The sequence below is a fragment of the Rana temporaria genome, chromosome 5, assembly GCF_905171775.1.
Source record: "Rana temporaria chromosome 5, aRanTem1.1, whole genome shotgun sequence".
NCBI classification, from domain to species: Eukaryota; Metazoa; Chordata; class Amphibia; order Anura; family Ranidae; genus Rana; species Rana temporaria.
In genome coordinates this window covers 320,163,541-320,182,903 of record NC_053493.1, presented here as the reverse complement: position 1 = coordinate 320,182,903, position 19,363 = coordinate 320,163,541, and positions in this window count along the sequence as shown.

Here is a 19,363-nt window from a genome sequence, read left to right as displayed (position 1 = left end):
CATATAAGACGACCCCCTAATTTTACAGTTTTTTAAGATTTTTTGCCTGTACTCACCGTATAAGACGACCCCCTTCCCGAGGCTTCCGACGCTTCATATTTCTTCCTTCTGGAGCCATAATCTTCTTTCTTCTTGCTGGAGCTGGAGCCAATCACGGCGAGCAATGTATTCTTTTAATGAATACAAAGCCTGCTTGGATTGGCAGAGCCTGTAACATCATCATCCCACGCCTCTCTGACTCTCAAAGCCAATCCGAGCAGGCTACTGTATGTAGCCTGCTCGGATTGGCAGAGGTTGATACTCCAATCAGAGCAGGCTCTGTATTCATTTGAATACATCGCTCACTGGGATTGGCTAATCGGTATATACTGTATGTAGCCGAATTACCGCACATCCAGTGGGCATCCGAGCAGCTGACCCGGCCTTTAAGACGACCCCTGCTTTTTGGCCAGTTTTTTTAAGTGTAAAAGGTATTCTTATACGCAAGCAAATACAGTATTTGATCTTTTACATTTTATTATTGACTGCAATGTCTACTGGTTTAACAACTCAATAGAAATTAGCTCAGTGTTGGTTATGCAACCATCTCCTATTTATAAAGTATATTAAACATTCAAAGGTCATCTCACCAGTACAGCAGCCTTTTTTGGGCAGCTTCCTGTTCTGTAGAGCATATTTATGAGGTCAGTGTGGAGCTCTTAATCCCAGGACAGTACAAATAATAAGTGAATATCCAATTAGGTCTTTTTTTTTTTTTTATGTACAGAAAGAAATGTTAAATTGCAGAATAGAAGGATGTGACTGTCAATAGCATAAGTGAAGTCACGTTCTGGGCATCATTATCTCCAAGAATTGTGTTAGTAGCTTTAGTTAGAAGAATGAAAGTCGCTGATTCATTGAACCTGACTGCCAATGACAAGGACAGAAAGGTTTTGATTTGCTTCTCCCTGCAAGGATCAATCTTTTTCTTCACTTGTTTTACCTTCTTGTGTATTAAAATCACATTGAAAAAGGTTGAATGAAATGTACCTTTTTTAGTATGTTTCTATGTTTTAACATGAACCTGTGCCCAGGCTATGGACATTAAAGTATTTACATATTTTTTAGCAATCAGTAAAAGAGTCTTAAAACTAGTCCTCACTTCAAAGCTTACAACAGAGCCACTGAAATGGATGCTCTTCTCTACCTTTATTCTCTGGCAGCAGGAACCTTGCAGGCATTCAGTTTTCAAATGTGAACAAAAATCAGACGTATAGTAAGAAACCCAACTTCAGAGTCTCTGAACTGATCTTTGAAAATGAACTGCTCCATGCAACTAGAGGACACAGGGGGCCCCTTTTAAAGCTCATTTACCATGTGTACAGTGCTGTGCAAAAGGTTTAGGCAGGTGTGATGAAATAATGGAAAGTAAGAATGTTTTCACAAATATGTATTTTAACTGTTTATTTGTATTATTTTACAAACTGCAAAGTGTCCAATTATTGGTTTCCTCAATGCTGACAAATATAGTCAGATACTAATCATGCCATACCATCAGGGATGCATGCGATTGGCCCCAACTGTATTCTGCAGCAGGACAACATCCCCAAACATACAGCCAATGTCAGTGTAAAGAAGAGCAAGGAGTACAGGAAGTGATGGTTTGGCCCCCACATAGCCATGATCTCAACGTTGAGCCTTTCAGGGATTAAATGAAGAGACAGAAGGATTTGAGGCATCCAAAGAAATCATGTGGTTAGTTCTCTAAGATATTTGGAACAACTAGGGATGAGCCTGTGCCTTGAGTCAAACATAAGTTTGTCTCAAACATCGGGGTGTTCATTTTCTTTCAAATGAACCGAACATATGGGGCGTTCGTGGCAAATTTGAGCGCTGCGGATGCCCCATAATGCACTGCGAGATCGCAGTGCATTGACATCTGATGATTGGCCAAAGCATGCACCTGACCTGCTTGCTTTGGCCAATCACAGCGCGCTCTGCTGCGAGAGCCATAATTGGCAAAAGGCAGGGTGTCTTTGGCCAATCATGGCTCAGGGGGTTATTCAGTTAGTGGTCTGCAGGCAGTGTATTTAATAATAAAAAAAAAATATATATATATATATATATATATATATATATATATATATATATATATATATATATATGTATATACTCTGCATTTAGTGTAGACTATATATTCAGTGTAGACTCTATATTCAGTCAGTGCAGGCAGTGTAGTATATATATAACACAGTGTATTGAAGTGGTTAAGGGGAACCCAACACCAACAGGTTGCATGCTCAGATAAGAGTCTGGTATGGATTTTGGGGGGTCCCACACCAATTTGTTTTTACATTTTTGGCACGGGGTTCCCCTTAAAATCCATACCAAACCTGAAGAGCCTGGTATTGATTTGGGGGGACCCCTACGGAAAAAAAAATGGCATGGAGTTCCACTTAATAGCCATACCAGCCCCGAAGGGCCTGGTATGGACTGGGGGGGACCGCACGCTGTTTATTTAATTGTTTTTATCAATATTTCAGGACCTGACAGTACATTACAGCCGCATGCAATTTTTTCCTTTAGAAATTTATTTTTGCTGCGGTACTGTAAAAATAAAAGTCCCTAAATCTATCCCATAATTTGTAGACACGATAACTTGTGAAAAAAAAACAATCATTATACGTCTATTGCAAGTTTTTTTTTTTGCGCCAAAAATATGTAGAAGAATATATATCGGCCTAAACTGATGAAGAAAGTTTTTTTTTATATATTTTTTGTATGTATTATAGCAAAAAGTGAAAAAATATATATTTTTTTAATTTTCGCACTTTGTTTGTTTATAGCGCAAAATAAAAACTGTAGAGGTGATTGAATACCACCAAACGAAAGCTCTATTTGTGGGGAGAAAAAGAACATAAATTGTGTTTGGGCAAAGCGTTGCAATTATCAGTTAAAGCGATGCAGTGCTGTATCGCAAAAAATGGCTTGGACATTAGGAGGCAAATCCTTAAGGGGCTGAAGTGGTTAAACATGATTATCTGTGAGATTTCTGCTGAGCCGTCAAGGTCGTCTGAGTGATTACTAAAAGAATAAGTCATTAAGGGAACAAATCCTAATTTACAGCATTTTTTCATACCTACCTAAAACTTTTGCACAGTGCTGTATGTAAACAGTACTGTATATTCAGACACATGTGCAATTTAGGTCGTCAAGATTAGCCACTGCTAGGTATTGTAATAATAAGTGTATACTTGCTTTTATACTTGTAAAGGCTAATTAATAAGTACCATGAGGTGCAAGCCTAAGGTCCACTTAATCCCTGAGGGAATACCATTATCATGCTGTAAATATAGCATTGATGTGCTAAAGAATGATTGTATATAAGATACCTGTTTCCCAAAATATTATATACAAAAAATTGTGGTTGGCTTTTGGAAATGCTCAAAGTGATGATCCAGTATATCTTTCATATTTAGTATTCTATATGTTATATATTTCAGTGGCGGCTGGTGCTCCAAATTTTTGGGGGTGCAAACAAACTAAAAAATTCTGAAAAATACAGAAAAAAAACCATCAAATGCAGCCATTATGCCATTAAATGCAGCCACTGTGCCCATCAAATGCTGCCACTGTGCCTATCATATGATGCCACTTGTGCCACATCAAATACTGCCATGTGTTCCCCATCAAATGCAGCCACTGTGCCCATTAAATTCCGCCACTGTGCCACCCCCAGCCCACACACTCGCTGACTGCCTGGCACTTACCCCATCTTGGTGGGGATTGGGTAGCAGGTGACGGCGGCGAGCTGTGGGATGAGCAGCAGGTTAGGCGTTGGCTCCTGTGTCCTCCATTTGTCTCTTCTTCCTTCTACTAGGTGTCCAATCGGAGCGTTTGTGCCTTCAGCCAATCAGGTAAATGTGTTAGACCTGCTCCTCCTGATTGACTGAGAGGTGGTTCAGTGTTAGAAAAAGCAAATATTAATTTGCTTAACACACCTGGGTGGGCTCTGAGCGCAATACTTTGCGCTCCGAGTTCACCTTTTTTGAAGCCCATTGAAGCCACCTTTTTTTAACGCTTATGGCTCTAATCAGGTGCTTAAAAAAAAACACCCCAGACGCTGTAATTCGGGTGCCTGGCGTCCGAACAGGGGCCAGACGCCTGAATAGGGGGTGGCTAAGGTGGCCATAGATAGATTCATGCATAGCACACATCTATCTATTCTACACAGAGGGGGTGGCGTGACAGAATGGGCGACGCCTGGGCGCCCCCAATGGACGCACCACCACTGCTGTCTTCTGTATATAATTTATTCTTTAAAATACTCCTGAAGAAGCGGTAACCCCGCAAAACATGTAGAGAAGAACTGGATAATTGTTGTCACGATTACATCACCTGATTGAGGGTAGTATCTAGTGGCATTATCATATAATAGTCCAGTTTCGAGAGACTTATAAATGTGATTTTTAGGCATGAATTGTTTGTCTATCAGTTTTTAAAATATTTGTAAACAAGATATGTTGGTTTTAAAGGGTTTGTAAAGGATTTTTTTTTATCTTAATAGCTTCCTTTACCTTAATGCAGTGCTGTTTTCATGTCCTCATTGTTCGTTTTTGCTCTCAAGTTGCTGTAATTCTTCTCTAATCTCCACACTTCCTGGTTGTCTGTTTCCTGATAACCACAGTACTGGGAGCTTTCTCTCTGTGGTCACTTATCAAGGAGGTGTGATTACTGTGTGTCTAAAACCCCACAGCACCAATCAGTTTTGTTTTCCAAACCATCACTGCCCTGTATTGGCTCTGTGACTCTGTACATCACAGAAGCAGGAAACAACATGCAAAAACGAAACTAGAAACTGCAGGTACATTATATGATTGATTTTTATCTATTTGTAATAATTTTTAAAAGGAATCAGTTAACTATTATGGCCCGGATTCACAAAGCACTTGCGCCGACGTATCTCCAGATACGCTGCGTAAGTGCAAATATGCACAAGTCGTATCTGTGCGCCAGACCCAAATACTAAGATACGCCTAAAAACAGGCTTCATCCCACCGACGTAACTTGCCTACGCCGGCGTAAAGTGGGCGCATATTTACGCAGGACGCATGAGGCGCTCCCATTGATTTTCTCTTCAAATATGCAAATGAAGGAGATACGGCCATTCACAAACATACGTGCGCCCGACGCAAGTGCGCGTAAGTTATACATACGTCGTAAAGTTATGCCCCATAAAGGAGGTGTAACTCAGCAGCATCCATGCAAAGGGCTGCACCAGGGAACACAAGCCAGCGTATTTTATGTAGTTTACGTAGGAAGTGAATATGACTAGGCGTAGGTAACGTTCACGGCGTAGGCAGTGATCCGACGTATCTTAGGGAGTAGTTCCGACATGATTCTGAGCATGCGCACTGGAATGCGTCCAAGGGACGGCGCATGCGCTGTTCGTTATACGTATCTGTCTGGCGCTCGGCCCATCATTTGCATGGGGTCACGCCTCATTTGCATGGCTCATGCCCACTTCCACCTACGCCGGCTTACGCCTAGGAAACCCAGCGCAGTTTTGGGAGCACTGACTTTGTGAATTCAGTGCTTGCCTCTCTGCACTGCATCGGCGTAGCGTACAAGAGATACGCTACGGCGGCATAAATGCGCGCCGGTGTCTGTGAATCCGGGCCATAGTCTCTATACCCTGTAAACAGTCATTTCAGCAAAAAAAAAAAAAAATCCTCTACAACTCCTTTAGTCTTTCAAAAGTGTTGCCATGTCTATGGAGGTACCATGCCTCAACCACACTTTTTGTATATACTGTATTATCACACTGTACTTGCTCCTATTATAGGTAAATGATCACTGGCATACAGTATACTGTTTTGTACATGTCCATTAAATGGAAAAATCCTGAAATTCAATCCTTTACATTGTCAAATAAGTATGACGTTTTTATTCCATTTCAGTGACCAGCATAGCAAGCTTGTACCTAATTTGAATAATTTATGTATATGTTGTCAGTTAAATACATGAATGGCTTTTTTATACACTAACAGAACAAATTTCTCCTTTCAACCTAATTGTGTTATTTTCTCCTCCAGGTATAAAAAAGCTGAAAAAATACAGATTAAAAACACTTAGCTTTGAATTATTTTTTTACATTTCTTAGACAGATGACAAATCAATTAGCAATATGTTTCTTTAAGCGAGTTGATTAATACCCATTTCAGCAGTGAAAATGTCACTATGATAGATAACTGCATTGTAGATCAATATTATCTGCTAAAGTTCTCTGGAGACTTCAGATCTTGTAAAATCTATAAATACTGATGCTATGTATTACTGGAATTTATCAACCTACTATCTCCATGCCTTGCTGCAATATTATGAAACAACAGAAAATGTTTACTTATATAAAACAGGACCTTATTCTTATAATTATATAGTTATATTGTCTAAATGTATCCATTTTTAGCATGGCATAAAAACCTACTCTAAATATAATGCATCAGTGAAGAGAGAATAAAAGATTTTTTTATAAACCCCTGAATTTATTCTTAAAGTTATATTAAAGTCTTGTTTTTTTTTTTTAATAACAAACATGTTAAACAAATTGTTTTGCACAGAGCAGCCCAAATCCTCCTCTTCTTGGGTCCCCCGTCAGTGCTCCTGGTCCCTCCCTCCCGCCGAGTGCCCCCAGGGCAAGCTGCTTGCTGTGGGGCACTTAAGCAGGCTCGCTCCCGAGCCACTGCTCTGTGTGCCCATTCACACACAGAGCTGTGGCTTGGCCCCGTTCCCTACCTCTCTTCATTGGCTCACTGGCTGTGAATGGCTCCCGCTGCTGCCTCAACCAATGAGGAGTGAGAGTCCCCCGAGAGCAGATGCTGCCATACAATTTGATGGATAAAGGTGGGGCTCTAGTAAGTATTGGGGGGGGGGGGCTGCTGCACAGAGAGGGTTTTTTATCTTTCATACATAAAATGCATGAAGGTAAAAACCTTGAGAACTGCTTTAATCTTCAAAAAATTGGTAAATAATAGGGATGTGGTACGCCTATAAAAGCCAATTTTCTTCTTTATTTTTCTTCACACTGCACACATGAACAAAGATGAGGCTGTCAATCAGTTGGAGATTCCTCCCCTGTCACCTTTTTTCTCTTGATGTCAGGACACTTGTGAGAAGTGAATCATGCTGATAGCAGAGGAATGAAGCAACAGACAGAAATTACACTTAGTGCTATAAATTAAGAAAAGCACTTACTATAGAGGGATTTTCTTTGTTCATATTTCATGTCTGAGGTTCAAAACCACATGTACACACATACTAGAGACAGGAGCAACTTAACCTACCAACATGTTTTTAGAGTGTGCTAGGAAACCCACACAAGCACAGAGAGAACATGAAAACTCTATACAGATAGTGTACTGGGTGAGAATCAATTCAATGACCCCAGGGCTGCAAGGCAGATGTGCCAACCACTAAGCCACTGTGCTGCTCTTAAATTACACCCCCACCCCTATTTGTCTTTAATATGGTGATCCTGGAACATTCCTGCTGGTGGTGCTACAAGAACCACATTACTGCCTCTCGCACACAAAAAGTTTGATATTAACAAAAGATGCAAGCACTCTAAATGTAAATCTGCCTAAAGCCCCGTACACACGATCGGAATTCCCGATGGAAAAAGTCCGACTGACTTTTTCCATCGGAAATTCCGACCGTGTGTATGCCCCATCGGACTTTTTTCAGAGGAATTCCATCAGAGTTTAGATAGAGAACATGTTCTCTTTTGCTCTGATGGAATTCCGTCGGAATTCTGATATTAGTTTGGCTGGGCAAAAGCCTGATCGTGTGTAAGGGGCATTAGAAGTTTGATTGTGACTGGTGATACAGAAAAACGTGAGAATAGAAAGTTTACGCCTATTGCCCTCCTACTTTTTTATATCTATTTGCCCCAAACAGGAGTAATTAGACTGCTGGACATTCAGCCTGTGCCTGATTAATAGTTTCTATTTGACTTCTGTCTCTCTCTGTACTATTCAAAATCACTCCTGAATTTAGTATTTTGTTGGAATCTTGTTTTATTTCAGTTTTGACAGACTGCCTAGTCTTTCCCTTTGCTGTTGTCTGCTCAGACCACCTACCTGTGAACTTCCCTCCTAGGTAATGCATCGCTTCAGGACTTGTGCCACCTGTTATTCAGCTGTCATACCTGTTGACATAGTAATGGCCCATACACACGGTCTGACTTTTTGCCAACAAACGTCAAAATGAGCAAGTTTTCAAAATAGTCCAACCGTGTGTACGCTCCATCGGACAAACTTTTTCGTGATTCATCGGACAAAAAGTTTGGTTTGCAAACGGACAAACTTTACCTCAACAAGAGTCCGATGGTGCCTAGTCTGTCCGTGTATACAGCAAGCAATCAGACTTTTGGACAAAGTACAAATGCGCATGCTCAGAAGCAAAGACCAGCCGGAAGCGTTCTGTCTGGTAGAACTAGCGTTTGTATTTGAAAGAGCACATTCGTGACGCAGCAAGTTCTGAAATCAAGAAAATCAGCGCACATTCTCTTCTTCTTTATAATGTGATAATACTAAAAGCTGCTTTGCTGCTGATACTGACGCAGTAAAAACAAATGTCTTTAGTTTGGATTAGCGTATTTTGGTTATATGAATCAAACATATGTCTATATTTTTTTGTGGGTCAATTAGCACAATCCCATTGCGCAACATGTCTGCTTGACGAACGGAAGTTCAGAAACAAACAAAATTGCACAAAACTGAAAATCGCGAATCCACACAGACGAAACCTCTACTAACTCTCGATTAGCAGAAGGAGCAATGCTGTATCCTGGCCAAGGCCACCAAGGCCCAGACCTAGGGCAGCACGGACAGTGTCCCCGCCAGCTTGCGCTACACTGTTAGGCAAATTAGTTCAGCGCCCCCATAAATCGGCCGTACTGCTTCCAGTATGTGGGCGATTGGCATTCTGCAACTGGGGGGGGGGCATTGCTTCAAATTGTTTACCATCTCTGTTCCATTGCAGAGATTTCCCTTCACTTCCTGTCCCATAGCCAAACAGGAAGTGAGAGGAAATCTATGCAAATTAAGGGGATCCATTGCCCCCCCCATGCCATCAGAACTAGTGTCCCCACTTGAACATTTCAGGGTGGGTCTTAAACCGCAAGGGGTGTGGCCTTGACAGGAAGGGGTGGGTCATATTTAAATTAGGGGGTGCACAAGTTTAGTCAGGCCTAGGGCAGCACAAAACCTAAATACATCCCTGAGAAGGAGCCCAAAGGGTGACGCCGGAGAATTGAACTTCCTCTTTTAAACTCTCGTCAGTACGTTGAAACGTCACTACGTCACTACATTCCTGTTTGTTGCGTGTGTATGCTTTGGGTGTGACCGGACAACTCCCTTCAGACAAAAATCCAAGGGAAAGTTTGTTTGATGTCCGATCGTGTGTACGAGGCTTTAGTCTTCTGAATTACATGACATACTTAAGCCTCTTACACACGGTCGGACATCAAACAAACTTTCCCTTGGATTTTTGTCTGAAGGGAGTTGTCCGGTCACACCCATAGCATACACACGCTCTGACTTTTTCGGCAACAAACACAAACATAGTGACGTTTCAACGTACTGACAAGAGTTTAAAAGAGGAAGTTCAATTCTCCGGCGTCACCCTTTGGGCTCCTTCTGCTAATTGAGAGTTAGTAGAGGTTTCAACTGTGTGCATTCGCGATTTTCAGTTTTGTGAAATTTTGTTTGTTTCTGAACGTCCGTTCGTCAAGCAGACATGTTGCGCAATGGGGTTGTGCTAACTTGACCCACAAAAAAATATAGAAATATGTTTGATTCATATAACCAAAATACACTAATCCAAAGTAAAGACATTTGTTTTTACTCCGTCAGTATCACCAGCAAAGCAGCTTTTAGTATTATCACATTATAAAGAAGAAGAAGAAGAGAATGTGCGCTGCTTTTCTTGATTTCAGAACTTGCCGCATCACAAATGTGCTCTTTCAAATACGAACGCTGGTTCTACCAGACAGAACGCTTCTGGCTGGTCTTTGCTTCTAAACATGCGCGTTTGTACTTTGTACAAAAGTCTGATTGCTTGCTGTACACACGGTCGGACTAGGCACCATCGGACTCTTGTTGACGTAAAGTTTGTCCGTTTGCAGACCGAACTTTTTGTCCGATGAAACCCGAAAAAGTTTGTCTGATGGAGCGTACACACGGTCGGACTAATTTGAAAACTTGCTGTGTACGGGCCTTTATTCTAAAGGAGATTCTAAAGAAAACAGATCAAGGTAAATCATAGTTGCTCTATTTACTGTATAACCTTAGCAGCTTTCACTTGTTGTCTGGGATTTCTGTTTAATATTCTGTTTTGCTAGGTGGAAGCAAATCTACTAGACTGTGCCAATTCTATATGGAAAGATTATGTTCTCTCAAAGGCAGACTTCACAGATAACTAAACTCAATTAAAAAGAACATAGGTTGAAATCACTGAAAGAGTTTATCCATACCACTGTACACTCATCTCAACTTTTGCTTTAGTCTCTGGCAGAGCTGGTTTCAGACAAAATGGGCCCATGGGCAAATATTAAAGTGGCAATCCCTGATGCTGAGATTCTGTACTGCATGGCAGAGCTGTCTGAAGCCCCGTACACACGACCAGTTTCCTCGGCAGAATTCAGCTTCCGACCGAGTTTCTGGCTGAATTCTGCCGAGAAACCCGGCCGTGTGTACAATTTCGCCAAGGAAGCCGACGAGGAGCTCGACGAGGAAATAGAGAACATGTTCTCTATTTCCTCGTTGTTCTATAGGAGCTCTCGGCCCGCCGAGCTCCTCGGCGGCTTCAGGGCTGAACTGACCGAGGAACTCGATGTGTTTGGCACGTCGAGTTCCTCGGCCGTGTGTACGGGGCCTTACTCTTAACAGATAAAGGGATTGCACATAAAGCAAAATGTGTATGTTTTTAAGAGGTGACCTAAATAGTTCTCACTAAACCTTTTGGCCTCACTTCGAGACAAGCTTATACAATTCAAGATAACACATAGAATATATTATACACCTTATAGATTATATAGAATGTGCCCATTGAACCCTCAGAATTGTTGGAGATGTGGGTATACTCCAGGAGATTTTATCCATATATTCTGGTCTTGTCCTGCTATAGTGGTATTTTGGAGAGAGGTTACAAGGGTAATCACTACAGTTACATCAGTGGTTTTAGAACAGGGATCTCCAAACTTTCTAAACAAAGGGCCGGATTACTGTCCTCCAGACTTTAAGGGGGGCCGAACTGTGGCCATCAGGAGTACAAAATCCCCCATCATTGGTGTCATTGGACCCCATCATTTGTGTCATTGGACCCCATCATTGGAGTCATTGGGAGAAATTATGCCCCATCACTCGGAGGAATTCTGCCCCATCATTGGGAGGAATTCTGCCCTATCATTGGTATCATTGGGAGGAATTCTGCCCCATCATTGGGAGGAATACTGCCCCATCATTGGTGTCTTTGGGAGGAATTCTGCCCTATCATTGGTATCATTGGGAGGAATTCTGCCCCATCATTGGGAGGAATTCTGCCCCATCATTGGTGTCTTTGGGAGGAATACTGCCCCATCATTGGTGTCATTGGGGGGAATTCTGCCCCATCATTGGGAGGAATTCTGCCCCATCATTGGTGTCATTGGCAGGAATTCTGCCCAATCATTGGGAGGAATTCTGTCCCATCATTGGTGTCATTGGGAGGAATTCTGCTCCATCATTCGTGTCATTGGGAGGAATTCTGCCCCATCATTGGGAGGAATTCTGCCCCATCATTGGTGTCATTGGGAGGAATTCTGCTCCATCATTGGTGTCATTGGGAGGAATTCTGCCCAATCATTGGGAGGAATTCTACCCCATCATTGGTGTCATTGGGAGGAATTCTGCTCCATCATTGGTGTCATTGGGAGGAATTCTGCCCCATCATTGGTGCTAATGAATAAAAAAAGCACCCCAAGGGCCAGATAAAATCAAGCAAATGGCCACATCTGGCCCCCGGGCCGCAGTTTGAAAACCACTGTTTTAGAACATGATGCAGAGATCTGTCTTTTGGGTTTGGTAGGAAATAACATCCCTACTAGGGCAAAGAGAACACAAGTTTGTTGCTTTTCTATGCGAGAAAGGCAATAGTACTGAATTGGAAAAAACAGAAGCTCTCACATTAGCCTTTTGGAAATACTTAGTAAATGACAACTTGCCGCTGTATAGAGAAACATAATGTAATAGAGGATGCAAGGAAAAATATGAGAGAGTTTGGGCAAGCTGGATAGTGGAACCTACAACGGCTTCTGGAAAACCTAAACCTATGTGATGTTGGATAGGAAGGGTAACAACAAACCACACCATCAACACGAAGCTTTAGGGGAAAGAATTAATGTTTTTATTTTTTATAATCAATATTAAGAAAAGTTATGTGAAAGCTCCTGCAAGAGTGGGAAAGTTGAAGATTAAAAGTATATGTTGTAACATGTTTTTCTATTGGAAAATTAATAAAGCAATTTTGGAAAAAAAAACTTTCGGCCTGTACATGCTATGCACATAACAAATCTCTCAAAGCAGTAGTATAACCATACCTCCCAACATTTTGAGATGGGATTGAGGGACACTTACTAGCAAACATATGTAGGCATAAGACACGCCCCCTGCCACACCCCCTTAAAAGGAGAATTAACCAAAAAAAGTCTAATTAAATCCAAGGGTTTTTTTTTTCTACCACTACTATTCCTTTATATTGGCTTTTAAAATTTACAAATGCAGCAATTTAGAATTGGCATGATAGGTTTAGCACTGGGAAACACTTTTTTAAAGATACAAAGTGTATTTTATATACAACTATATAGATCAGACCAAAATGAGGGACAAATGAGGTGGAGGGGCAGAGGGACAAATCAGGGACAGCCCCTTGAAATCAGGGACAGTTGGCAGCTATGGAATAACATTTCCACAGTCAGTAGCATAATACAGATACATCTACCATAGATAGTATTGTATTGGATGACAGGGAAGGGGGGTGGTTTACAATAGGGTGCTGCAGCACTCAGAGGAACCCCCCTCCCCTATAATGAGCAGCATAGCCCTATCTAGCCTACAATATTAGTTGCCTTAGTACAGCTTTTATCAGCCTTTTCTCAAGGAACACTTACAATGACTTTTAGGTCCCAGAGAACAGTTCTTATGACATCAAAGTGATACCAAACTTTTTTGTTGCATCAATCATTCTAAAATATCAAGTATACCACTGATGTGTTTCTTTTTAAGTCTCTTACCATTGTTTTAAAGTGAACCTAAACACACCCTGTTTAATTTACATTGTCCTTTCTATTTCTGTATGTGAATGATGGCACTGTGTTTATTTTAATAAAATATATATATATATATATATATATATATATATATATATATATATATATATAGGGCCGGTGCTACCACTAGGCAAACTAGGCAGCCGCCTAGGGCGCACTGCGGCCTAGGGGGCACCTGGCCACTGGTGTTTCTACTCTTTTCTCTCTGCATCAAGCAACTAAGTTTCAGCATCAGCAGGCAGCCACCACTCTGTTCGTACATAGTGTCAGAGGCGCAGTGGCAGTGGAGGGCGCTGGTGAGGCTGCATTGATGGGCGCTGGTGAGGCTGCATTGATGGGCGCTGGTGAGGCTGCATTTGATGGGGACTGGTGAGGCTGCATTTGATGGGCGCTGGTGAGGCTGCATTTGATGGGCACTGGTGGGCTGCATTTGATAGGCGGTTCATTAAAAAGGTTGGGTATACATGGGCAGGACAAAGGGGGTGGAGTCAGGGGTGGAGCCAAGGAGGGGGGGCGTCAAAATTAGGTTTCGCCTAGGGTCTCAAAAATCATTATTGAATCAACATCAAAAAAATGCCTTTGGAATACAAAGTAAAAAAATATATAAATAATATCAATAAGCAGTTTTAAATTGACAAAAATATATATTTGAAAGTAAATCTTTATTATCTTTATTATTTTGAGGAAATAACATGGTTTGGGAGGATTCCTTCCAGTCACAGGCTGTGTCACACCGCTTCAGCCTGTGTCTTAGAATAGACCACCATCAATCTACATGTAATATCCCAACCTCATTATGTTTAGCTGGTTAGTAGGCATTGAGGAGGAGGGAGGGCACTGTCATTTACCATTCTGTATACTCTCACATGTGTGACTCTATAGTCACATAGGTTGCTCAGATGTGATAGGGAGGAAATGCTTAGCATAGAAACTTACTAAAAACTGAGCATGTGCAGAGTTGCCTCAACAGATGCAAAATCCCTAGCTGAATTGGGGACATGAACAGAAGGTAGGGATAGAGACCAGCAAGATCAACCAGGTTTTTTGCAGAATAAAACAAAAACAAAATCTCATAGTGACTAAGTAAATGGGATCAATTCAGTATGTAATACAGCATCTATTGATTTTATGTCATCAATGTTATCAGTTTTTTATGATGTGGGTTTAGTGACACTTTAATGCTTTTTTTTTGTCCTGTGCACAATCCCTATCCTCCCATGGTGTTCCTGACAGCTACAAGTGTGGAGCGAGCAGTGTCGTTATTTCTGTCTCATGCTCCACTCTATGTGTACTACAATTCCCATACAGCTAAATGTGTCTGCAGGTAGATGTATAGTCCATCTTGGGGGTGAGCAGGAAAGGGTGGCTGTGTATACACAAGAGGGCATGAAGAAAATTATTGTATTTGGCCTTCAGAAGAAAGATCAAAACTCATCTCTTTTGATCTCAAAGGAGAAAGGAACAACAAGCGCCCAGAGGCGATTTGGTTCGCATGTGCTGCGCTATATAAGTTTCTCACTCACTCACTCAATCATTTTATCTTATTGTCACTTTAACATAAACAGAAAGTTGTGCACATAATAAATAAAATAATAATGAATGTTTCATATGTAAATATTTGACACTCAAGGCTGTTCCAGGCAGCCTATCCCCGTAGACGTCCGTATTGCGACGAAACGCGTAGGAGGAGCTTAGCCACAGTGACGTCATCACGCTAGAGGGAGAGACACGTGACGGACGGAGATACGAAGCGAACGGAGGATTGAGGAAACGCCATCCCTTCCATACCATATCCCACATGCAAGTTTACCAAGTCTTTGCTGTAAGTGCACACCTGTTTCTATTAAAAACCTAATGTTTACACAGTAATGCACTATGTGGTTTCCTACCATTCTTTATTTTTATGAACACCAATGTTAAACTGGAGCGGATTTGAATGGGATCCTATCTTTTGGAGTTATCAACACTGGTGATTCATAGCAGTGTCTGGAATAGTCTTTTCAAGGAAGACTTTAAACATCCTTACGCCGAATTAGACCGTTGAAAGCCCGGTCTTTGTCTCTGGTAAGGAGATTTCATTTCCCACACATTGGGTGACCTTTCTGGTGGAGGATCCTTTTCCTGATTAATCACAGATGCTCACCTTAATCGGACTTAATTGCACTGATTTCTTATGGACTATCTCTGTTTCACTTTATTTATTCATTTGGATGGATTTGTCACATTGATTACCATATTGTCAATTCACCCATCTTAATCTTTTGATCATCCATTTTTTTGGTTATTTATTTCACATTTATTTCCATAGTGTTTATTCAACTTTTTGAGATATATTTCACATATATATTTTTCACAGGTTTAATTATTAGCGCCGTATTATTTTGTTTTTTGTTCCAAACAGAAACAGTATTCCATAAAAAATATTGAAATGGTAAAATAAAAATATTTGCAAAAAAGGAATGCAGACTGTGCAAAATAGACATGTGCACACTGAAATATTTTGTTTCGGAAATTTTTTTAGTCCAAAAAATTAATTTATTTAGTTACTCCCGAAATTCGTTTTTTATTTATTTTGTTTCGTTAAAAAAATGCATTCATCTGAAAATCTAAATTAATTAACCACTTAAGACCCGGATCAAAATGCAGGTAAAGGACCTGGCCAGTTTTTGCGATTCGGCACTGCGTCGATTTAACTGACAATTGCGCGGTCATGCAACGTGGTTCCCAAACAAAATTGGCGTCCTTTTTTCCCCACAAATAGAGCTTTCTTTTGGTGGTATTTGATCACCTCTTTATTTTTTGCGCTATAAACAAAAATAGAGCGTCAATTTTGAAAAAAAAAACAATATTTTTTCCTTTTTGCTATAATAAATATCCCTCAAAAATATATAAAAAACTATTTTTTTTCCTCAGTTTAGACCAATATTTTTGGTAAAAAAAATCACAATAAGCGTTTATATATTGGTTTGCGCCAAATTTATAGTGTTTACAAAATAGGGTATATTTTTATTGCATTTTTATTAATATTTTTTTTTACTACTAATGGCGGCGATCAGCGAGTTTTTTTTCGGGACACATCGGACAATTTTGACACATTTTTGGGACAATTGTCATTTTCACAGCAAAAAATGCTATACAAATGCATTGTTTACTGTGAAAATGACAATTGCAGTTTGGGAGTTAACCACTAGGGGGCGCTGAAGGGGTTAAGTGTGACCTCATATGTGTTTCTAACTGTAGGGGGGGTGGGGCTGGACATGTGACGTCATTGATTGTGCTTCCCTATATCAGGGAACACACGATCAATGACAGCGCCACAGTAAAGAACGAGAAATGTGTGTTTACACACAGCTCTCCTTGTTCTTCAGCTCCGGGGACCGATCGCGGGACTCCAGCGGCGATCGGGTCCGCAGGCCCCCTCGGCCGCGGTCACGGAGCTTCGGACTGGGTCACGGGCGCGCGCCCGCGACCCACGTCTGGGCACTTAAAGAGGACGTACATGTACGTGCTTGTGCCCAGCCGTGACATTCTGCCGACGTATATGAGCAGTAGGCGGTCCTTAAGTGGTTAAGGTCGAATCTGCCATTGAAGGCTTATGGTGTCTGTCGAATGTTCTAAGAAGATTCGACAGAGCAGTTAAACTGTACGACGCTGCGATCGTACATTTACAGTCGATTGTTCCGCCTACAAGCTATAGAAGAATTCTAATAAAGTATGACATTAGTAATAATTATACCTCAGACAGGAGGCTCATATCTTATGCATTATCTTTCTTTAATAATGCCCATAGCAGAAATACAGTAAACATTTATTGTAACTTAAAAGAAAAAATTCAAAGAACTACCCTTCCCAGCAGTCCCTGGGCCAGCGTAGCCCCTCCCAGACCGTAATCTATATAAGGGACTGTCTGAGGTAACCTATTCCTCTTTCTTTCTGCTCATGGCAGAGCACACAAGATAAGTATTTCATGTACCTTTATTATTTACAAGATAGATATTTCATGTACCTTTATTATTTACAGGATAGGTACTTCTTGTATCTTTATTATTTACAAGATAGGTGTTTCATGTACCTTTATTGTTCGATTGTATATATGGTCTCTGATACCGAGTGCCCCGGTGTCGGGTGATTTTGTTCAGTCTTGACTGATATGTTTGAGGTATTGTGGAACATGGGGAGTTTCCCTGGAATTCCTCCCTGATACCGAATGCCCCGGTGTCAGGTATTTTGTCTGAATTGATTGTTCTGTAGTTTTGGAAGATGTGGAATACTGGGGGTTCTCCCTGCTATCCCCCGTTTCTGCGCTTTATTTCTGTCTGCCTGACACCGGAGCGGTGTCAGGCAGATATGTTTGAGAGGCCACGTTTGTTTGTTTCCGATTCTTTGCTCGGGTTTTTTCCCTTTCTTTGACGCCGGAGCACTGCGGCGTCCGTGCGGGATCCGCGCTGTTTTTCATTCGCTCCCTCGGCGGGCGCCATGCCTGGGCATCTGCCCCCCCCCCCCTCCCTCCCCACGCTCCCCTTCGCGCGCTCAGGTGGGGGGCGGGGTCTCCGCCGCGGCCGCTCCTCTCCTCCTCTCCTCTCTTTCGGTGCCTCTCTCGGTATCGAGAGCGAGACGGGGGAGAACGGTTCTCATCGACCGTTCCGTCCCTCACAACCTCGGGCCAATAGAACTCCAGAGGCCGTAGTCTCGCGAGACTTCGCCTCTGGAGTTAGAATCTCCTCAGGCTCCCCTCACACCGCAGGATGTCCTTCCCAGCGGTGTCGTAGCCAGGAACCTGCTGCTGTTTCACCATGCTTTCAACCACTAGATGGCAGTACATCTTTTCAGATATATATATATAAATATATATATTTCATTCCAATGAATCAATATCTAATAAATAAATCAATTAAATTAAATAATTTAAATAACCGAATCTACAATAAATAATTCAATATATACTCAAATTATATTTCTGGGGAATTTATTCCCTAGAACATATACCTTATTTATCCTAATAAATAAATAATCAATATGTAGATAGATCAATAAATCAATAAATTAAATAAAGAAATTATAGCATGTTTATCTCCGGGGAATTTATTCCCTACAACATACTCCTAATAAATAATGTATTAAATAACTATCTAAGGATTGAATGAATAAATACATTTATTATTAATGATATTATTATTAATATATATTATTACTTATAATATATAACTAAATCCATTATTCAATTTTACAAATAATAAATTATAGATGGATTATACAAATTATATATTCATTATATAAATAAATTATACAAATATGTATAAAAAATTGTATTGAATTGTACAAAGATTCTACAATTTAATGAATATCATGGCATTGTTCATGCCGGTACCCCGGATAGGGTGGACACAGTCCTAGGAGGCCAAATCTCAACAGTGTTACACAGTTGCCAAAACTGATCGGTAGACCAATCTTTACGACCATGGTGTCGGTTACCCCGCCTGCACACCATATGCCCGGACCATCCGGCAACGGTCTACCGCCCCTGAGAAGGGCTGGGCGTTCCAAAACGCTGCCACGTTTCTGTGGCCCTTGACTCCCCGACAGGGGAAGTAAATAATATGTCCCAGGCAGTACCCTACCCGGACTGCCGACCCACTGCCCTCCCAGACTCCGACCGACCCCCGAGCCTCGGGGAGATGCACATGCAGAGGCAGCGATCCGTTAGACGGACTAAGCCAGACCCATTTGTGGACTCTTCCAGAGTTGTCCGCGGAGTCTGAGGCGGCTAACACCTTGAGTCTGAGGTTGTAGATGATGAGAATGATGATGAGTGTTAGGGCAGTGGGCACATGGCGCTCTATGACGACGCCAACCCTGTTCCCAGGGTGACACTCTATGGATTCTCGTAGAGAGCCATTATAGATCCGGGGGCGATATGCCATCCACACTCCGATGACTGGGCACCTCCGCCCGAGGTGATCCAATATATCACATAATGGACCCGGAGATCGGTCGAAAAACTCACTGAATCATTTTCAG